The sequence below is a fragment of the Myotis yumanensis genome, unplaced genomic scaffold (genome assembly GCF_028538775.1).
Source record: "Myotis yumanensis isolate MYYU_CA2020_CCGP unplaced genomic scaffold, mMyoYum1.0.hap1 SCAF_5, whole genome shotgun sequence".
Taxonomy (NCBI): Eukaryota; Metazoa; Chordata; class Mammalia; order Chiroptera; family Vespertilionidae; genus Myotis; species Myotis yumanensis.
The window spans coordinates 91,770,549-91,794,314 of record NW_027223756.1 but is presented as its reverse complement, the minus strand read 5'-3'; the positions used below and the strand labels follow the sequence as shown (position 1 = coordinate 91,794,314).

Genomic DNA, 23,766 nt, shown 5'->3' with positions numbered 1-23,766 from the left:
CAAGCTGTTGTGACAATAAAAGCCTATGGAAGCAGGCGAACAGGGCTATTTGCTCCTAAAGCAAACTAGCTCCTTAGCTTCTCTTTCACAGAAACGTGTGTCAGAGTAATCATTCATGCATCACTCAGGGTCTGCTGGTCAGTCCCAGCACCTCCCTATTTCATCATGGCTCAAGTTCTTTACCTTCCCATCCCACCCAGGCTTCCAGGCCTAAAAAGGAACTTTGCCTAACAAGTGAGATTAAGGAATGTACCCAGACCTAAGTTACTTCCCTGACTTCTCCCATTCCTCTGACAGAGCTCCAACAGCTCTAGTCTTTTTCAGACTTGGAAATCTCTTAATTGCTGAGCCGAGACAATTCTTCATTAGCCAAAGGTGAATGACAAAGATTTCACAATCTAAATGGAACTCATTGTTATGACACAACTGGAGGAATTTCTAAAGGGGATAAGATCAATAATAACATTTGCAAAATTTGGCCGCATTAGCCAAGAATGGTGAAATTTTCTTTACAATCTTTGCATTCCAAGAAGAGACTAGTGTGGTAGCAGAACTCATGTCATGGATGAGGCACTGAGCTTTTGCACATGATCTGCCTCTGAGATCCTGAGGCTGTAGTTCCAGGCCCTCATATGCATCTTCCTTTCTAATTCTCGTGGTAATCCCATGAAGTTGTCAACATTGTCCCGCTGTTGATGAGGAAAGCTTATGTGCAAAGTCCAGGTTCACACCCCCACAACATGGCTGCCAGGAGATGCAGTCCTGAAGACCAGCTCCTGGGTTAGCCTGAGCTAAATAAAATTTGGGAATTCTTTAAATCCTTTAATGGTGATCTAATGGTCCATACTGCGAGTCAAGGAAAATGGCTATGTAGACAGACAATAGCTTACTGGACTCCCCATACCTCTCCAGTTCAACCAAGTTGTTCTTCATTCATCTAACATGGAAGCTCTGCCCCAGACAGCATAGTCTTTTATTCTTTCCCCAAACAAAGTTTCTCAGTCTGACCTCAGTATTTTCCCCACCTGGTCCTCCTGCCTATAAAAACCACCCTATCTTCTCTGTGCCTTTAATGACTATATTCACTCTACTGAACTTCCTCTCTCAATCTTGTCTTCTATCACTACATGACTGCTAGGATCTGTCAGCACAAGTGTAGCCCAGATGTTGCTTTAATAAAAAATAGTAGCTACTATTTTCTCTGCAGCAACCAAGGGCCAGCGCTGTACTAAGCACTTCGTTTACATTTGTTTTGTTTCCACAATAGCCCCTCAAAAAAAGGTATTTTTATCTTCCTTTTATTGATGAATAAATTAAGATGCAGAGAAATTAAGTTACTTAGAAATTAAAGACTCATAGCTGGAGAGTTGACATTCAAACCCAGGTCTGACTTCAAAGTCTGATGTTTTTCCTAAGTTTTAAGCCTGTTTGAACATATCAGAGCACTTGGGGATGGTCCACCAGAAATCTATTGGCAGGAAAAACTTTTCCTAAGGGAAAAGCAAACTAGAGTACACAAGAGAAAATCATGAACACGAGGCCAGGATAGAGAAGAGAGACAACTTTGAGTTCTGCCATGAGTCTGTTTCTCCTATTGTCTTGCAGCCCAGCCACTACGAAGGTATGCCTGCGACTTCAGGAGAGGAGATTAATCTGTGGATGGCTAGATTTGGAGCTTTGACCCAATATTTTCCCAGCAAGGTTTGGTTTTGTTTTTATTTTTGTTTTTTATTAATCCTCATCCGAAGATATTTTTTCATTGATTTTTAGAGAAAGTGGAAGGGATGGGGAGAGACACAGAGAGAGAAATATTGCTGTGAGAGAGACACATCTATTGGTTGCCTCCCTCACGTGCCCCGACCAGGGCCGAGGATGGAGCCTGCAACTGAAGTACATGCCCTTGACCAGAATCAAACCCAGGAACCTTCAATCCAACGGTCCATGCTCTATCCTCTTAGTGTTGTAATGTACCCCTCGAATCACAGAAGGACGCCTCAAGAAGTCGAATTAAAGAGTCACGTTTATTGCAATCCGGTACTATGAGGGGCCATTCCCAAATCTCATAGCAATAAGATGGTGGCAAAACCAGACTTATATAGGCAAAAATCACAAAGGTATTGATTACATCTCAGGGTTTGGAATGAGGCACCTGGCTTGCAAAAAGGCAGTTTACAGAAGCAGAATTAAGCATGTTAATTACAGTTTCGGGTCTCGGGTCACTGAATTGACAGAAATACATTATCTAGAGCCCTTGGGTAACCTGGGTTAAACTTAGGCATGTTATCTAAATTACAGTTTTGGGTCTCCAGATCACTGAGACTCAAACACATTATCTAGAGCCCTCGGGTCTCCCGACCACTGAGTTGTCAGGACAATTTAGAGTAATTGTGCTGTCCTGGTCCCGGGACCACTAAGTCAGCTGGAACGCACCACCTGTGGCCACTAAAACAATTTAGGGTAATTGTGCTGTCCTGTTTCCAGGTACAGTAGAATGTGCTCTCTAAGACCAGTATGATAACAATCAATGGGATAGTCATTCAATCGATAAGGCATTCAATCCAATGGGATGACTTATACAATTCAGAAAATCAAAATAACCTGTCCATTGTTAAACAAAGCAAATAGGTACCATACTTCATTAGCAAAACTGGTTAGGGCCCCAGCAAAGTTTTGTTTTGTTTTGGGTTATTTTTGTGTGTTTCATTTATTTATTTACTTATTTACTTATTTATTTTACATCTTTATTGTTGAACTATCCCAGCAGGGTTTTAATACATTGGAGTCTCTGGTGGTTTTTATAAGCTGTACTGGCTTCTGGGGGACTCAGTCAGGAAACCTTAACATCTCTGGCACTTAATGCTTTGGCGGTGGGCTGTAACAAATGATATTATTAACAGCTGGAGGGACAGAAGATGAAACGTGTAGGGTTAATCCAAATTGACGAATGTCATTTGGCATCTACTACATGCAGGCATTTTGTAAGGTGCTAGGGTCATGGCGTCATTGGCAAGTTTGAGAAGGCAGATGGGAGTAGATGGGAAAGCTATGCATCACATGGATCTTCACATGCTTCTTGTGTTCAGAAGTGAGTGCCTTCTTATTACTCGTCTGCCAGTGTGGGCATCTTTTAGTAATTCATAAAAAGGCATTGTACATGCTAACACTGATTTTACTCACTGCCCTGTCCCTCAACAAAATTAACAAAAGATTAAAAGATGTTAGAGGTACCTGAATATGAAGTCGTGGGCTAGGAAAATACTGCTGTGCTAGATTGTGCTTTGGCTCTACATTGCCTCCACCATTTTATTTCCCCAAAATTGATTTACATCATGGTTTGTTTTGCCTTCTCAGATGAACAGTAGAAACCTCTATAGGTTTGCACATGATGAGTATAACTGAAATTGATCAGTACACTCATTCTTCCTAGGAACAGTACAGTTAGGATGCTCTAAAAATACATTCTTAAACTTCTTAAGAATGTAACAAACATGAACATAATTATCTCTAGGAAGAAATTTTCCTATATGTCCTAAGAAGAAGCAAACAAGAAGGAACTGAGAGACTGAGCCAAAAAGCTAAGGAAAAAGGAGATGAGTTGAGTTGGAGTTTTAAAAAAAGCAATAGAAAACAGAAGTTAGAAAGAAGGAAGGAAGATATTTATGTCATAACACTATATCATTCATATTAATTTTAAAAGAAAAATAACTTTCTTTTACCACCTTATATGCCAACATCATGTGAGATAGTGTCATATACTGAGGGCAATGACAGTACAAGTTAAATAAAGAGTTGGCTGAGTTCATGACTGTGAACTTAGCACTTTGATATCCAAGGAAGAGCTAGAAAATTAGGTTCTCAGAAGTCCCTAAGTTGGAGAATCTGGATTAGAAAATAAGGCTCTAGGAATTCTCTACTACCACATGTGATAGGGCTAAGATGCCAGAGATGAGTATATTCTCAGAGATATGGAGCATTCTATCTGAAATTAGGCCATTGATCATTTCAAGATGAACATGAATCCAAGGGTACATTTTAACTTCATATGCACCATATGCACCAAATAGTGTCACTCTGTTCCTTGACCTTTACTGCTCTTCTGATCCTAAAGGCATGATGTAAGGAGTGAAGATAGTACCTTTTATCCACACCAGTGAAAGAAGGAACACTCAAGTTATACTGACTACTTACTGTGAAAGAAATTAGCAGGAATCAGCACACTATTATAATAAGGTTCACCACTTTTCACAAGGTGATTTGTGAGAGGAACTGACAAAATTACAGTGCCACCAGAGGCTCTTTCAGTGATTGAGCCAAATAAGCAGCAGGCAGGTGGAGACAGGCAGAGGTGGATCTCAAGGTTCCTTGGGATTTTGACTGACTGTCCCCTGGGCCTGGTACTGTTAAAACCCAGCCTTGCCAGCTGATGTGGCTCAGTGGTTGAGCATTGACCCATGAAGCAGGAGGTCACTGGTTCAATTCCCAGTCAGGGCACAAGCTCAGGTTGCAGGCTCGATCCCGAGTGGGGAGCATGCAGGAAGCAGCCAATCGATGTTTCTCTCTCATTGATATTTCTATCTCTCTATCCCTCTCCCTTCCTCTCTCTAAAAAGAATAAAAACCTATAAAAAATATTTTCCAAAAAAAAAACAGCCTTTGGCTGAGGAAAGACTCTTCAACTAGAAGGAAAAACAACAGCATTACGAGGCTCAGAGGAGGCACAGTGTGGAAAATTTAAAGGTACGGTGGTGCGGTGGTGCGCGCGCAAAGCGGGCTGATGGCTGAGGGCGCGGTTGTCGTTTTCAATCAGGAGGGAATCTCAGACTCTGGCGCGGTTGTCGTTTTCAATCAGGAGGGAATCTCAGACTCTGGGCTACAGATCCGGGCGAGTCTCTAGGGACCCAGACTCAAACGGGAGAAGCGGGACTGTCTGGCTACGGTCCCTCCGAGGTTTGCAGCGATTGCTGGGACAGAGAGGCAGAGCCCCTGGGGACGGACTGAGAGCAGCCATAGTTGCTCCCTCCCCGCGCCCTGTTGATCCCGCCCTGCCCAAGCTCTGCGCAGAGCCATTTGCCGATCGCCTCAGGCAAAGGCTAGATTAGCAACTCCCCAGAGGACAGAAGTTTTCCACACAGCTGATTCTCACAGCCAGTCGGCCTGGTGGTCAAATCCCTCTAGTATTAACTACAACAATTAAGGCTTAACTAGAACAAGACTGTGCACAAAGACCACAAGGGGGTACACCAAGAAAGCATAAAAGGTGCGGAGACAAAAAAACATGACAGAAATGGAGGATATGGAGCTAAAAATCGCAATTTTGAGGGCTTGCAATAAACTTGAGCAGAGCCTCACGAAAACTAATGAGACCCTCGATGCTACGATAAAGAAATTAGAAAGTAAGCATACACTGACTGAAATAAAGAATATTATACCCAATAGCAGACCAGAGGAGGGCAAGAATCAAACCAAAGATTTGAAATTCGAAGAAGCAAAAAACACCCAACTGGAAAAGCAAAATGAAAAAAGAATCCGAAAGTGTGAAGATAGTGTAAGGAGCCTCTGGGACAGCTTCAAGTGGACTAATATCAGAATTATAGGAGTGCCAGAAGATGAGAGACAGCAAGATATTGAAAACCTATTTGAAGAAATAATGGCAGAAAACTTCCCCCACCTGGTGAAAGAAATGGACTTACAGGTCCAAGAAGTGCAGAGAACCCCAAACAAAAGGAATCCAAAGAGGACCACACCAAGACACATCATCATTAAAATGCCAAGAGCAAAAGACAAAGAGAGAATCTTAAAAGCAGCAAGAGAAAGAGGCTCAATTACCTACAAGGGAATACCCATACGACTGTCAGCTGATTTCTCAACAGAAACTTTGCAGGCCAGAAGGGAATGGCAAGAAATATTCAAAGTGCTGAATACCAAGAACCTACAACCAAGATTACTTTATCCAGCAAAGCTATCATTCAGAATTGAAGGTCAGATAAAGAGCTTCATAGATAAGGAAAAGCTAAAGGAGTTCATCACCACTAAACCAGTATTATATGAAATACTGAAAGGTATCCTTTAAGAAGAGGAATAAGAAAAAGGTAAAGATACAAATTGTGAACAACAAACATGCATCTATCAACAAGTGAATCTAAGAATCAAGTGAATAAATAATCTGATGTACAGAATGAACTGGTGATTATAATGAATCAGGGACATAGAAAGGGAATGGACTGACTATTCTTGTGGGGGAAAGGGGAATGGGAGATGCGGGAAGAGACTGGACAAAAATCGTGCACCTATGGATGAGGACAGTGGGTGGGGAGTGAGGGCGGAGGGTGGGGTGGGAACTGGAAGGAGGGGAGTTATGGGGGGGGGGGGGAAGAGGAACAAATGTAATCTGAACAATAAAAATTTAATTAAAAAAAAAAGTAGAGGTCAGGGGAAGTGGGTAAAAATAAAGAAGTCTGAAAATTCAAAAAAAAAAAAAAAAAAAAAGGGCTGGCTCAGATGGCAGAAACAGTGTAGGCAGGCCGTTCAGTGCAGACTTCTCCATGAAGTGCAGTTTGTGTGAGAGGCCTCTGTGTAGAATTGGCTGCTAGGGCCTGTATTTTTAGAATGTGAGCCCAATTAGTGATTAGGAGCCCTTCTTAAAAGGTACCTTCTTTCTCAGGTTCAGGTAGTTCTCTCTAATGTAAAGGGTGTCCCAAAATTCACGCAAGAAGTAATTTTGATCGAAAACACAGGTTTATCATTAAAAATTGTAAGTTTTTTTGTTGATTCATAAAGTGTGCAGTGTAGGGTTGTGTATGGGGTGGCGTATCGGGTGGGTGGCCTCCACGGCTTTGCTGGCACATATGCACTCTTTTGTTATTGCCTGAGCAGCCGCATTTTCAAAGAAAAATGGTCCGATGATGCCTCCAGCCCAAAATCCACACCAAACAGTGACACAGTGTGGATGCATTTGTTTCTCAACAATCACTCATGGATTTTCTGAACCCCAAATGCGACAATTTTGTCGATTAACCAAGCCATCAAGATGAAAATGAGCCTTATTGAAATTCAGCCACATTTATGCAAAACAGTCATGGAAAATTTCAACAAAAGAGTGCGAATGGCCCTAACCAGTTTGGCTCAGTGGATAGAGCGTCAGCCTGTGGAATCAAGGGTCCCAGGTTCAATTCTGGTCAAGGGCATGTATCTTGGTTGCAGGCACATCCCCAGTAGGGAGTGTGCAGGAGGCAGCTGATCGATGTTTCTCTCTCATCGATGTTTCTAACTCTCTATACCTCTCCCTTCCTCGCTGTAAAAAATCAATAAAATATATATATTTTTTTAAAGGGGGTGCGTATGTGCTAGCAGGGCCGTGGAGGCCATTTGCCCGATGTGCTATTCCATATATAGTCCTGTGCTGTATGCTTTGTGAATCAATAAAAAATTTATTTACTATTGATTTCTGAATAATTTACCTCAAACTTACCTATAAGATTTAGAATTAAGGGGCAGAAAACCTAGCCTGAGTTTGTTGCAACCATATTCAAGTTAGAATAGCATAAGCAGTGCTTCTCAAAGTTCAGTGTGAGACCATCTGGATCTGACTTGATAGGGCTGAGGTGAAGCCTGGGATTCTTCGTTCCCAGGAAGCTCCAGGTGATGTGAATGCCTTGGTCCACAGACTATACATGGAAGAGTAAGGGCTGTGGCACCAGATGATTTTTGAGTTTGAATCCTGGCTGCATCACTAGTTTTATACCTGGAGCAAGTTACTTAACTTCTAGGCATCTCAGTTCGCCCAGCTGTAAAAATGCAGATAGTAATAGTATCTGCCTCGATTCAATTTTTGATAGAATCAAGGAAGTTAATCCATTTAGAAGAGTGCTTTCCACAGAATAACACTATTCTATTGCTTAAGTACCTGTTCAGTTTCTCAGGCCTGGGATTTAAGGTTTTTTTTTTATTATGTTTTTGTTTTTTACTACCTCTTCACTTGAGAACAGATTTTGAAGCTCCAGCAAAAGATAAAAATATTTTTCTCTCTGATTTTTTAGAACAGTTTAATCTTATTATGACTATATGCTAATAAATGAAATTATTTGACAGCTTATCTAGCAGTAAATAAGCATGATTATTCAACAGGACTTTTGATCTATATATAGTTAATGTAGTAATCCAGTGGAAGTGTTGAAATTAACTTATATAAAAAAGGCACACCTTTATTTAGATGGCAATTATGTAATTTTAGATGGGTAAAATGAAATTCAACTTCTAAAGATAATTTGTTTTATAGATGAGAAAACGAGCAATTTCAGTTATATGCATACTGAAAGATGTATCATTTTTATTCTGTGAATTCAGCTTTCAGTATGAAAGAATAAAAATGATACATCTTTATAGCCTGTTAGGTATGTTAATTCAAAACTTTTATTTGTCAAAAAGATTATTTATTTGGTCAGATTTGTTTAAACTTTGTTCTCCTTGGCAATGTTTTATGTAAATCATAAGGTTTATGTTTTTCACAAAATTCTTTAGTATTACAAAGGATTTTTGGAAATATTAGATGTATAAAAGTAAAATGGCGTCTATTTATTTTTGATGATTTCAAAAAAAAACAAAAACAGCTTTGGTGCACAGCTTGATCCTTCCTGCGCGCACCCAGGCCCAGCAGAGGCAGCCACAAACTGTGCATCGATTTGTAGCTTCAAACGGGTTGCTTAGGGCTAGTCACAGGCAGCGTCAGACATTGGCCTGCAGCACAGTTTCTCCCAAAAGGCCCCAATATCAATGACGACATCAGAGCAGGATTCATTTATCCCCATAACTAGCACATCCAAAGGGAGGTTTCAGCAGGTGCCAGACTCTGCTGAGTCAAATTCCTCTCTGTGTGCTCAGCACCTGCACAGCAGTGCCTTCACTGTGGTTAGGGTTGATCCTCACAGTTAGCCAGCCTGAGTGTTGACTCCAGGTACTAATGGGCCAATAGCAATTAGACTCAATTACAACAGGAAGGCCTATATAACCCATACAAAGGACACTCCTAGAACTCCCAGCGCAGGTGATCAAGGAAATTGCACCACGAGTCCCACAGGACACCTATGACATAAGGCCACCCTACCAAGACTGGGAGTCATAGCACATCTACCTAATACAGTAAAACCTTGATATAATGGGCTAATTCAGGCTGGAGGTGTCCATTAAAGCCGAAAGTCTGTTACATAATAAGGTAGGTTTTCCAAATGTGTATGGTAAAAAATTGGCAAATTAGTTAGTTTACCTGTTTTTACTTATGTCGACACATGTAATTAAAATTAAGTATGTATGAAAAGTATAATTCCACAGAAAAGTTTTCTATATGTATTGCTGTAATTTTAAATTTATGTTGAATAGTCTAGTAAATGCGTGCATTTCACCAGTCAGCATTTCACAAATAAACAAATGCACACAGGTACGGCGTGGCTTAGCACACATCGGAACATCTGCCAGCACATAATAAAACTGCTGCAGAAAGTCAAAACACACGACAACAGAACCAATTACTACCTGTGATGCAGTGTGACCATGTGCTAATCATTCACTGAACATTGTTTACAAGCAGTGACTCTTGGATTTAAATATGTATACTAGCCCTGGCCAGTTTGCTCAGTGGTTAGAGTGTCAGCCCACAAACCAAAGGGTCATGGATTTGATTCCCAGTCAAGGGCACATACCTTGATTGCAGATTCAATCCCTGGCCCTGTTGGGATGAACCAGGAAGCACCAATCAATGTGTCTCTTTCACATCAATGTTTCTCTCTCTTTCTCTCCTCTCTCTTCCCATCTCCCCTCTATTCCACTCTCTCTAAAAAACAAAGAAAAAAATATCCTCACTCTTCAGGTGAGGATTAAAAATATAAATAAATAAATATGTAAACTAGCCCTGGCTGGTGTTTCTCAGTGGTTACAGTATTGGCACATACACAGTTAAAAGGGTTGCAGGTTAAATTCCCGGTCAAGGGCGTATACTTGGGTTGCAGGTTTGATACCCAGCCTCAATTGGGGCATGTGTGGGAGGCAACCAATTGATGTGTCTCTCTTGAATCAATGTTTCTCTCTCTCTCCAAAACATCAATCAAAAAAATATCTTCAGGTAAGATTAACAAAAATAAATAAATAAATAAATAAATAAATGGACTATAGTTATAGATATGTAATATTTATTTATGTCAGCAAAATTACTACAGTATTTTTCCAACATATGGCCTATTAGCTAAAATTGGTTTAAAAAAACAGTGAATTAATAACAAAAAAATAGCCTATTAATTTAATTATAAGCAAATCTTGATTAAAAGCATTTTTAAATTAATAGGATGTTAATTTTCATATATGACATACAGACCAGAAATTTTGTTAATTAAATCTACAGTCTGTTAAATCAATGTCCAAAAAATCAACTGTACACAGAACACAAAGAGTCTGCCAAAATGGAGAGACAAAAAACATGCCCCAAATGAAAGAACAAGATAAATCTCTAATATAAGAGCTAAATGAAATAGGGGCAAGCAATTTACCAGATATAAATTTCAAAAGAATGGTTATAAGGATGCTCATGGAACTTAGTGAGAACTACAAAGAATTTAGTGGAACTATAGCAGCATGAAAATGACTTCGATACCATAAAAAGGAACCAGTCAGAAATGAAGAATACAATATCTAAAATGAAGAATACACTAGAAGAAATAATAAGTTGGATGAAGCAGAGTATCAAATCAGTGATTTGAAAGACAAGGTAGCATATCATACCCAATCCAAGCAGCAAAAAGAAAAAAAGTATTTTAAAAAATTAGGATAGTTTAAGAAAACTTTGGACAACATGAAGCATACCAACATCTGTATCATAGGGGTAGCAGAAGGAGAAGATACAAGCAGGGAACTGAGAACCTATTTGAAGAAATAAAGACTGAAAACTTCCATGACCTGGTGAATGAAAATGACACAATTTCAGGAAGTGCAGAGAGTCCCAAATAAGATGAACCAAAGAGGTCCACACCAAGACACATCATAATTAAAATGGCAAAGGTTAAAGACAAAGAGAGAATCATAAAAGCAGCAAGAGAAAGACAGTTAGTTGCCTACAAGGGAACTCCCATAAGACTATCAGCTGATTTCTCAACAGAAACATTTCAGGCCAGCAGTGATTGGCATGAAACATTTAAAGTGATGAAAAGCAAGGACCTATAACCAAGACTACTTTACCCAGCAAGGCTATCATTTAAAATTGAAGGAGAAATCAAGAGCTTCCCAGACAATAAAAAGCTAAAAGAGTTCATTACCACCAAACCAATATTACAAGAAATGTTAAAGGGTCTTCATTATGAAGAGGAAAAAGAGGAGGAGAAAAAGGAAAATAATTAAAAGAATCAAATGGCAATAAATACATGCCTATCAATAATCACTTTAAATGTAAATGGTTAAATGCTCCAATCAAAAGACATAGGATAGATGAGTAGATAAGAAAATGAGACCCATATATATGCTGTCTACAAGAGACCCACTTCAGAAGAAAAGATACACACAGAGTAAAAGTAAAGGGATAGGAAAAAATATTTCATACAAAAGGAAATTTTTTAAAAAGCTGACAACCTAGACTTATATCTGACAAAATAGACTTTAAAAGAAAAGCTATACTGAAGGACAAAGAAGGACACTACATAATGATAAAGGGAGCAATCCAACAAGAAGATGTAATCATTGTAAACATTTATGAATACAACATAGGACCAACTAAATATGTAAATCAAATCCTGCCCTGGCTCGTGTGGCTCAGTTGGTTGGGCATTGTTCCATGCACCAAAAGGTTGCCAATTTGATCCCCATTCAGGGCACATGCCTGGATTGCAGGCTTGATCCCCAATAGGGGGTATGAGGAGGCTGCTAATTGATGTTTCTCTCTCACATCTATGTTTCTCTCTCTCCCTCTCCCTTCCTCTCTCTCTAAAATCAATAAAAACATTTTTTAAAATATGTAAAACAAATCTTAATGAGTATAAAGGGAGAAATAGTAGGGGATTTTAACACCCCATTGACATCAATGCATAGATCTTCCAGACAGAAAATCAACAAGGAGACAGCAGCCTTAAATGACACAGTAGATCAGATATATTTAATTGATGTCTTCAGAGCATTTCACTCCAAAGAAGCAGAATATAATTCTTTACAAGTGTGCACAGAGCATTTCTAGGATACATCATATGCTGGACACAAAACAGTCTCAATAAATTTAAGAAGATTGGAATCATATCAAGCATCTTCTCTGGCCATAATGGTATGAAACTAGAAATCAACCACAAAAGAAAAAAAGAAAACACCTGAAAAACATGCAAAGACATGGAGGTTAAATAGCATGTTACCAAACAATGAATGGATTAACGAGATCAAGAAAGAAAAGTGAGTGTCCATTTATATTTTCACTAATAGTATCTAAGACTTCTAGTTGCTCAATATTATTACTCTCTTGATTTCTGCTTTTTACTTGGGGGTGTTTATAATATTTACAGTTAATGTTGTTTCTGATATGGATAGATTTAAGTATATCACTTTGCTAATTGTTTTTCATTTGTCCCATCTCTTATTGGTTCCCTTTTTCTCTTTTTCTGTCTTCTTTTAGATTTTTTCTTTTTATTAAGTCACTAGAGGCCCGGTGCACAAAATCCATGCATGGGTAGGGTCTCTAGGCCTGTCCGGCAATCACAGCTGATCTGTGGGGCAACCAGCAGGGTGATGGGGGCCCCCACTCGTACCCACCTTGGCTGGCCTGGCGCCTCCTGCTCGGTCAGGGCCTGCGGGCTGGGGGCAGCTCCTGCATTGAGCGTCTGCCCCCTGGTGGTCAGTGTGCGTCATAGTGACAGGTCGTTACGCCGTTCAGCCAATTTGCATATTAGGGTTTTATATAGATAGATTGTTCTCCCTTTTTTTGTTTATTAGCTCAACTATTTTGTCATTTTATTTTCTTTACCACGTATGGTGTGAAACTTTAACTTATTACAGTCTTCATTCTAATGCTGTTCTGTAATAAAACTTCACTTGTAGCATAGAGCCATAGAATACTTTAATTTCTCCCCTCCCAATCTCTGCTTCATGTTGCCATCCATTTTCTTCTATATCTACACTAATAAAAGAGAAACATGGTTATTAGCGTACGACCGCTACCCTTCCCATTGGCTAATCAGCATATCCTTATGCAAATTAACTGTCAGCCAAGATGGCGGCGGCAGCCATGCACTGAAGCGAACAGGGAGGCTTGCTTGCTCCAGTGACGGCGGACTCCAACGTTCCCCGCCTGACTTGCCGGCCTCTCAGCTGCAACTCTAAGCAACTATGTTGCAAATATAGAAGCTAAACAAAACCCCAGAAACCGGCTTTCAGTCAGCCAGACTTCAGCCAGCCAGACCGCAACATTGTATCAATGTTTTCAGAGTGAGGCCTCAGAGCTAAAGCTGGCCCAGAAGAAAAAAGAAAAAAGAAAAAAAGGAGCGGTTGGGAGCTTCAGTCACCTGCCAGCCAGAAAACGGCCCTCAGCCCCTCAGCCAGCCTGGCCAGACACCCCAGTGGGGACCCCCACCCTGATCCAAGACACCCTTCAGGGCAAACCAGCCAGCCCCCACCCATGCACCAGGCCTCTATTCTATATAGTAAAAGGGTAATATGCCTCCCAGCACCGGGATCAGCGGAGCCGCGAGGACTCCTGGCACCAGGATCAGCGTGACAGGGGGCAGTGCTCAAACACCCTGATCTCCCTGCAGCCCTGTGAGTGACAGGGGGCAGGGCCACAACCTCCCTATCCGCCCTGCTCTGTTCGTGACAGGGGAAGTCGCCCCAACCCCCTGATCAGCCCTGCTCTGTGTCTGATAGGAGGGAGCTTCCCAATCCCCTGACCGCCCTGTGGCTCTGTGTGTGACAGGGGGCGGGGCCACAACCTCCCTATCTGCCCTGGTCTGTTCGTGACAGGAGAAGTCGCCCCAACCCCCTGATCAGCCCTGCTCTGTGCCTGATAGGGGGGAGCTCCCCAATCCCCTGATCGACCTGCGGCTCTGTGTGTGACAGGGTGCGGCGCACCAACCCCCTGATCGGCCCTGCTCTGTGTGTGACAAGGTGTGGAGCCCCAACTCCCCCATTCCCACACGGGCCTGCTCTGTGTGTGACAGGGTAGAGCCATAACCTCTCCATCGGCCCTGCCCTGAGTGTGACAGTGGCGGTGCCCCAACCCCCTGATCGGCCCTGCTCTGTGGGTGATAGAGGGTGGCGCCCCAACCCCCCTCCACGGGCCTTGCTCTGTGTGTGACAGGGTAGAGCCATAACCTCCCCACTGGCCCTGCCCTGAGTGTGACAGGGTGCAGCGCCCCAACCCCCTGATCCGGCCTGCTCTGTGTGTGACAGGGGGCAGTGCCCCAACTCCCCTATTGGCCCTACTCTGTGAGTGACAGGGGGGGGCTCCTCAACCCCCTGATCGGCCCTGCTCTGTGCATGACAGGGGGGAGCTCCCCAACCCCCCTGATGGGCCCTGCTCTGTGAGTGACAGGGGCCAGTCCCCCAACCCCCTGATCGGCCCTGCTCTGTGCGTGACAGGGGGGTGGCGCCGCAACCTCCCCATCGACCCTGCCTTGAGTGTGACAGGGGGCGGTGCCCCAACCCCCCAATCGGCCCTACCCTGAGCGTGACTGAGGGTGGCATCGCAACCTCCCGATCTGCCCTGCTCTGTGCATGACAGGGCGGCACCCCAACTCCCCAATCGGCCCTGCTCTGAGCCCGGCCCTGCTGCACCTAGGGATTGGGCCTGCCCTCTGCCACCCGGGAGCAGGCCTAAGCCAGCAGGTCGTTATCTCCCGAGGGGTCCCAGACTGCGAGAGGGCACAGGCCAGGCTGAGGGCCCCCCTTCCCCCCGAGTGCACAAATTTTTGTGCACCGAGCCTCTAGTATGTAATAAACCCCATGAGTCTTTGTTGTTATTTTTGCTTTAAACAGATGATTGTTCAAGCACATTTAAGTAATAAGAAAAAAACTTAAATATTTACCCAAAGAGTTACCATTTCCAGACATCTTCATTATGTTGTGTAGGTCCATATTTCCATCTGGTACTATTTTCTTTCTTCCTTGGGAAAATTAAACATTTCTTGCAGTCTGCATTTTCTGGTGCTGAGTTCTTCCACCTTTTATATGTCAGAAAAAGGGATTTTTTTTATGTTTTGGTGAGGTTTTTTAAAATATATTTTTATTGATTTCTGAGAGAAAAGGAGAGGGAGAGAGAGATAAAAACATCAGTGATGAGAGAGAATCATTGATTGGCTGCCTCCTGCACACCCACACTGGGGACTGAGCCACAACCCAGGCATGTGCCCTGACCAAGAATCGAATGGTGACTTCCTGGTTCATAAGTCAACACACAACCATTGAGCCATGCTGGCCAGGCTATTTTTTTGCTTTGGAAATATATTTTTACTAGGTATGAATTCTATGAAACAGTTTTTGTGTCTGTGTATTTAAAAGATGCTGCTCATTAGTATTTCATGCATTTTTTTCAGCAAGAAATATTCCACCAGGGGTACATCTACACAATGGAATACTATGCTGCGGTAAAAAAGAGAGAATTCTTACCATTTGCAACAGCATGGATGGAACTGGAGAGCATTATGCTAAGCAAAATAAGCCAGTCAGAGAAAGATAAATATCACATGATCTCACTCATTTATGGAATATAATGAACAACCTAAAGTGATGAACAAAAACAGATCCAGAGACAGAAAAGCATCGATCAGATGGTCAAACCTCAGAGGGAAGTTAGGGGAGGGGGGTGTAAGGAGAAGAGATCAACCAAAAGTCTTATATGCATGCAAATAAGCCTAACCAATGGACACAGACAACGGGGGGGGGGGGGGGGGGCGTTAAGGGCATGAGTGGGGGTGGGGGCAATGGGGGGGATAAGGACACATGTAATACCTTAATCAATAAAGAAAAAAATTATTTAAAAAATAAATAAAAATAAAATAAATAAATAATAGAAGCAAAAATAAAATAAAATAAAAGGAAAAAGAATATTCCGCCATCCTTATCTTTCTTCCTCTGCATGCATATATCCTCTTTCTATAGCGAGTTTAAAATTTCTCACTTGCTTTGAGCAACTTAATTATGATGTGCCTTAGTATAGTTTTCTTTTTGCCTGGGTTTTATTGAGTTCCTTAGATCTATGGAGTTATAGTTTTCTTCAGATTTAAAAATATTTCCACCATTTTTTCATTGCACATTGTTTCTGTTCCTCAAAAGCCCTCCTCTCATTCAAAGTCACTAATTGCACATATCAGACACTTCAAGCTATCCACAGCTCACTGATGCTGTGTTTAATTTTGACACTTTTTACTTTCTTTTTACTGTTGTATAGTATGTCTTCTGGTCTATTAATCTCTTCTTCTGCAATGCCTGGTCTGCAATGCAATTAATTTGATTCAGTTCGTTTTTTATCTCAAACATTAGTTTTCATCCCTTGACATTTGATTATTTTTTTAAGATAACTTCCATGTTACTATGGAACACAGCCCTATCTCTAGCTCTTAGAATAGATGGACTATAAATGTTTTAATGTCCTAGTGTACTGACTCTATCATTTGTGACATTTCTAGGTTGGTCATGACTGATTGGGTTGTTTTCCTATTTTTTAGTTATGGGTCACATTTTTCTGCTTTTTACATTCCTGATCATTTTTAATTGGACACATTGTGAATTTTACCTTGTCGGGTGCTCAAAATTCTTATTCTTATAAATATTCCTTAGCTTTATCTGGCATGCAGTTTCTTGGAAACAGTTTGAGCCTTTTGAGTCTTGCTTTTAAGCTGTGTTGGCAGGACCAGTGACGTCTTTAATTTAGAGCTAATATTGTCTACTATGGAGTCAAGACCCTTTCGTGTTTTTTTCTTGATAAGCTATTAATTATGAAGTTTTCTAGTCTGTGAGTTGGAGACAGACAATGTTTTATTTCTGTGTGAGCTATGTAGTTACTATTTTCTCTATTTCTTTTGAATCGATCTTTCGTGACTGGTAGTTCATTCTCTCTCTCTCTCTCTCTCCCTCTCTCCCTCTCTCTTTCTCTCTCTCTCTCTCTCTCCCTGTCTCCCTCCTTCTCTCTCTCTCTCTCTCTCTCTCTCCCTCTCTCCCTCTCTCATTCTCTCTCTCTCTCTCTCTCTCCCTGTCTCCCTCCTTCTCTCTCTCTCTCTCTCTCTCTCTCTCTCACACACACACACACACACACACACACACACACACACACACACACACTGATCCTGATCCATAGGAAACTGAAGACTCAAGGGACCCCTCCGCAGACTCTAGAGCTCCCTTTCTGTCTCTCCCTCATATCTAGTAAGTACTCTTCCTTCAAGTTCTAGCTGCTCCCTAGATACTCAGCTTTGTTTTCCAAACGAACACTGGGTCCTTCTCCTGCTCTGCAGCCTTAACGGTCTGCCCAGACATTAACCGGGATCATTGCAGGGCTCACGTCATTTGTTCCCTCCTCTCAGGGGTCACTGTCCTGTGTTGTCTACTGTCCATTGACTTGAATACCATTGTTTTATATATTTGTCTGGTTTTGCCCTTTGCTTTCGTCTGTATTATTTATTACTTCATCTTATTTAGAAGTGGAAATCTGAATACAATCTCTTTGTAGCAAAATCCATGGTTTAAAATTTGTTAATGAATCTCTGGCAACCCAACTTCAGTCCCCTTGAGGGAGATGTTCATGACTCACAATGGCCTTTCCAGGTCACTCTCTCTGAAGCCTGATATTTTGAAGGAGGAACCTGAAATAGAGAGAATAAGTAATTAGCTAAGGTTACAAGAAGGAAATGACAGGCACTAGAATGAAATCCAGGTGAGACTTTTGCCAAAGCCCACATTCTTTGCTCCATTATGCTTCTTACACCTGCAAGTGAGTTATGGAGGGCATGTTTGATATCAGAGACGAAGTGACTGTAGTCCAACAAAAATACCAGTATCGTCAAATCCCAAGGTCAAGTGGCAAGGAGAGTCTCAATTGAGAATAGACTTGATTTCTACAAACTTTTCTTCTTCCTCCCTTCCTCTAATTCTCTCCTTTTCCCCCCTCCTACCATGTACTTTTACTGGATTTATCAGGTTCATCATCTAACAGTTGATTGAGATTAAAATCCTCTCATCAGTCAGAAAGGTGGTGAAGTGGTATTGCTAGTCAAAGCTCCATTTAAAAAAAATAAAAACAAAAGAAAATAAATGAAACTGACCATTGAAACACTGGTGACAGGGTAGCTCAAAGATTACTCTTCATCTGCTGCTTGGACCTCACTTTCAGCTTCTCGCCTTCCTCCCTGAACAGCATGAGCTTCAACACCCACTCCAACTTCTCCACAAACTTCAGAACCCAGGGCTTTGTGCAATAGCCCAGCCACCCGGCCAGCCAGCCAGCATCTACGCAGGCGCTGAGGTTTTGGGCTTCTGGTTCTCTGTCTTACTCTACCAGTGTGCAGGGCAACTGGGGGTCCCAGGGCCTGGCTACGGAGATGACACGGTTCTGGTGGGCAATAGGGAGCATTCAGAGTAAAAAGGAGAGTATGCAATGCCTGAATGACTGCCTGGCCTCCTACCTAGAAAGAGTCAGGAGCCTTGAGGCTGATCATCAGAGATTGGAGAGCAAAATCCAAGAACACCTGGAGAAGGGAACCCAGGTCAAAGACGGGGGCATTATTATTTCAAAACCATCAAGTCCCTGAGGGCTCAGATCTTTGCAAGTTCTGTGCACAATGCCCATATTGCTCTGCAGATTGCCAATGCCCGTCTTGCTGCTGAAGACTTCAGAGTCAAGTATGAGACAGATCCGGCCACGCACCAGTGTTTGGAGAGTGACGTCAATAGGCTCTGAAAGGTCACTGGTGACCCCAATGTCACTTGACTGCAGCTGGAGACAGGGATTGAGGCTCTCAATAAAGAGCTGCTCTTCTTGAAGAAGAACCACAGGGAGAAAGTAAATTGTCTACGAAACCAGATTGCCAACTCTGGGTTGACTGTGGAAATAAATGCACCCAAATCTCAGGACCTCAGCAAGATCATGGTGGACACTGTGGCTCAGAAAAGAGTCTGTTTCTAGAGCATTAATCACTAACTGTCTCTAAACGTCTTAAGAGATGATTACATATTTTATAAAACCTTCCTTATTTTAGTTTAAGGTACTAGGAAAACAAAATACATGGCTCATAACACTTTACATGAAGAAAGTGTGGGTTGGGAAATCAAACCAACAAGAAGCTAATCTGAGTCCCAGGAGGGAAATCCCTGGTCTAGAAATTGGTGCAGGAGTCAGCACCTCTCCCAGGCGTGGCAACAGGAAACATGCTGTGATTTGTTTAGTGACATGGTGGCCAAAGCTATGGAGAGTCATGTGCAAGCATGTGCATGGACACGGGGAAAACCCACCCAGCCAATGCACCAATTTTTAAGTTAATCTCTTCTCACTCCTTCCCGTTACATCCCAAGTCTTCAGGTTTCTGCAGAGCTGAGAGCCTGAGGCCTGCTCAGCTTTCTTCTAGCTTGTCCCCTATCTCTGGAGCAACCAGGTTCTCAGTGACACAATATTTACCACATATAGCATAGTGTCTGGGACACGAGAAGATATTTCAGTAAACATGGTTAGCACCTGTGAGGCAAATGTTGACTGATTATTTTGTCCTTTCACCTTGACATGCTTGGAAAGATCTCAACAAGGACTTGGCGTGTCTCTTCAGAAAGCTCCCAGTCCCTGAATTGAAGGGTGAAATAACAGAAGGGAGACCACATACTGACTTCCAGTCATGCTACTGGATAAAAACTGGCCAGGGAGGATAGCTAACTCAAACACAAAGAATTTCTAAGCCACAGGAATCTCCTAAGATTTCGTGTGTGAAACCAGTTTTCTAGATGGCAATTCCGTGGGAAAGAAGGAAAGAATGTAGTTGGTAAGTTTGTTGGTTATTCTTAGCCCCAAATCTCACTGGGGCTATGACTCTATAAATAATCCTATTAATGTGGAAGAAGTGTATCATTTTGTAAAAACAAAACTGAAACACAACAGAAATAGACATCAAAGAGCTGATTTGCATGTTCTTTTGCCCTACCAAAGAAAGGCAAGAGAGAGGGAAAGAGGGTTCTTTCAAAATGTAACCTTCCCTGATTCTTTTGAAACATGGTTTTCTAAATGTTCAGGTTTATGAATAACTATTGGAGGGTCACCTCTCAAGTAAAGTAAACTGTGCAAATTCATTTTCTATTGCTCCATAACAAAACATCACCAAATTTACCAGATTCAAACAATAAACATTATTTCACAATTTTTGTGGGTCAAGGATTTGGGAGTGTGTTGCTGGGTCTCTCATGAGGTTGCATTCAAGCTCTTGGTGGGGGGCTGCTGTCTCTGATGCCCGCCTGTCTCTTGTGGAGCCACTTCTGAGCTGACCTTGCGGTTGTTGATGGGAGGGGTGAGTCCTTCACTATGTGGGCCTCTCTATAGAATCGCTCACAAAATGGCTTCCCCAGAGCAAGTGACGAGAGAGAGAGAGAGAGAGAGAGAGAGAGAGAGAGAGAGGACAGCACAATGCAAGTCACAGACCTGTTATCACCTTATTTTGGGAGTGACATACCATCACTTTTGCTGAGTGGCATTGGTCACAGTGATCAGTGTGGGAGGAAACTGCCCAAGCATGCAAACACCAGGAAGTGAGCGTTTTGGGGACCAACCTGACGGCTGGTTGCTACACTATTCCAATGGTCCTACACACATTGGGTCTGCAGCCTCGTGGTTCCTCTGTCCAGGACACTGTGATGACAAATAAAAATTTGAGGTGTGCCGAAACCGGTTTGGCTCAGTGGATAGAGCGTCGGCTTGCGGACTGGGGGGTCCCGGGTTCGGTTCCGGTCAGGGGGTTGCGGGCACATCCCCAGTAGGAGATGTGCAGGAGGCAGCTGATCGATGTTTCTCTCTCATCGATGTTTCTAACTCTCTATCCCTCTCCCTTCCTCTCTGTAAAAAAATCAATAAAATATATATTTTTTTAAAAAAATTTGAGGTGTGATGAACTAGTTGGTACCCACGGTACAGAGTGCCCTCACTGGGTAGGCTTACCACCCCACGCAGACTGTGTCACTAGTCGTTCTTTTCTCCTATTAGAAGTCCAAGGCGTGCATCTTCAAACGGTGAATGTATTGTGCTAGGTTTGTATATGAAGCAAACTTATAATTAACCACGTGGTTTAGAATGTATTTAGGAAATAGAATGATGTAAACAAATGCGGATACACTGAGTATTATACAGTAAGAACCAGTTCCAGGTCCGTGTGTGTTACTCGCTAGAACTACGCCAGGCAAGTCACCTAACCCCTTTTGAGCTTATGATATCAACTATAAAATGAGTGTGTGGTATTAGGTGGTTTCTAATAATACTGCTATTTCTACAAAATGGTTATTTAATGATATTCTAATTATGGAAAGTTCCCAATAAGATGCATTTCAGAGTATAATTTTCTAGACAATAGCATTTCTAAAGTAAGAGAAATGCATCACAGATGGGCCCGTAATCTATCTGAATCAGATCAAGATTATTGACTGCATTCGCTTATGACAAACTGCCATAAGCTGGGCCCCTGGGATATTCAGGGCTGGCACCAGAGGATGGTGTGTAAGCACTGCAGAGGTTCCTCCTATAGGGGCCAGAGAGGTGTGTCCCCAAAGCACAGTTTTCATAGGTCACATATGCAGCATGTGGTCATGTCTATCCCCACAGGTCTAGGCGTATACCTTTTTTCATTTACATGCCATAAAGTTGACTTATGTTAACTGTACAATTCAATGACTTTTAGCAAGTTACAGAGTTATGCAATCATAACCACAATCTAATTTTCATCATTCCCAAAAGGCCTTATATCCATATGTAGTCAATTGCTTTTCCAACTCCAATCCCCAGGCAACCACTAAGTCTACTGTCTCTATAAATGGCCTTTTCTGGAATTTTCATACAAATGGAATCATACAGTATGTAGTCTCTTGCACCTAGTCCCTTCATATAGGAAGAGGTGTTCAAGGTGCATCCATGTTGTAGTATGTATCAGCAGTTTGTTCTTTTAATTTCAGAATAATATTCATTTGTGCAGGCATTGTGTTTATCTCTTCACCAATGTATGCACATTTGGTCTACTTCCACTTTGGGTCTGTTAGAAATAATTCTGCTATGAACATTTCTGTCAAATCTTTGTGAACATATGTTTTCATTTCTCTCAGATATATTCCCAAGTAATGGAATTTCTGAGTCACATGGGTTAAATTCTATCAAGTTTTTAAAAAACTGCCAAACTATTCTGGAGAGTGGCTACACCATTTCACATTGCCATTTTTTATTATATCAACAAGCATTGATGGGCAGTGAGGAAAGTGTAAACTGGGGAGTCTCTTCTTGTCAGGGTGACCCCAGCTCCTGAAGACCTTATGCTTACCTGACAATGAAGTTTTGGGTCAGTGACCATTGAAATAATTTTTTTCTGGACTAAATTCTTCCTGATTGTACTAAGAACCAATCCCTATTGCCCTACCTGGTTTGGCTCAGTGGATAGAGCATCGGCCCACAGACTGAAGGGTCCCTGGTTCAATTCCAGTCAAGGGCACATACCTTGGTTGCAGGTTCCCCAACCCAGGTAGGGGTGCGTGTCTCTCTCACATCAATGTTTCTCTCTGTCTTTCCCTCTCCCTTCCACTCTCTCTAAAAATCAATAGAAAAATATCCTTGGATGAGGATTAACAAAACAAAAAAAAGAAGAAGCAATCCCTGCCTAGTTGTGTGGGTGCTATTGTATGTTCTTTTTCACTATCGAGACAGCCCAAAGCAAAGTTCTAAAAAATGTACCTCCCGTCCCAAGTAGTTCATTTTATTGCATAAATGCCAATCTCTTTGTAGCCAATATTTAGACCTCAGAAAGAGACAATGTATTCCAGAAAATGGTCAAAGATATCTTTATATTAATCTAATATTTTGCTTGTGAAAAAGTATCCTGCAGGTGAGGAAAGTTCTCTGTATTTTATTTAGGAGAATGCCTGCATCATTTTCTTCTGTAGTTAGTTTAAAGGATCTTTAAGACATGGATGGACCTAAAGAGCAATATGCTAAGTAAGTCAAACAGAGAAAGAGAAATACCATATGATTTCATTTATATGCGGAACTAACAAAGAATATAAATCAACAAACAAAACAGAAACAAGGTCACAGATACAGAGAACATTTTGATGGTTCCCAGATGGGAGGGGGTCAGAGGGTGGGAGAAAAAAGTGAAGGGATTAAAAAGTACAAATTGACAGTTATAAAAAGAGTCACAGGGATGTAAAGTACAGCTCAGAAAATCTATAATAATAAAAGCGTAATATGCTAATTAGACTGGACAGCCAAACAACCTTCCAACCTTCTGGACGAAGCCGGGGCTGCAAGGGCCGAGGCAAGCCACCGCAGCTGCAAGGACCGAGCCCCTTTCATGAATGTCATGCATCGGGCCTCTAGTATAGTCAATAATATTGTAAAAATAAAGAGGTAATATGCAAATTGGCCCTCACTCCATTGCGTTGTCACAAGATGGTTGTGCCCACAGTGGAGGTGGGGTTCCCATAACGAGCCATAACAAGCAATCAGCAGGACCTGAGGCTGCACTCCCTTGCCCAGCAGGGCTTGATGGGGGACCTCAGGCCGTGCCCCCTGCCCTGACACTGGGCTGGGGGACCTCAG

At 42.0% G+C, this 23,766-nt stretch overlaps 1 pseudogene; it reads right to left on the bottom strand.

The window, feature by feature from the left end:
* The window catches only part of LOC139011506 (keratin, type I cytoskeletal 18-like), a 66,613-nt pseudogene extending 46,789 nt beyond the window's left edge, over positions 1–19,824 (bottom strand).
* Positions 19,825–23,766: the final 3,942 nt, after the last annotated feature.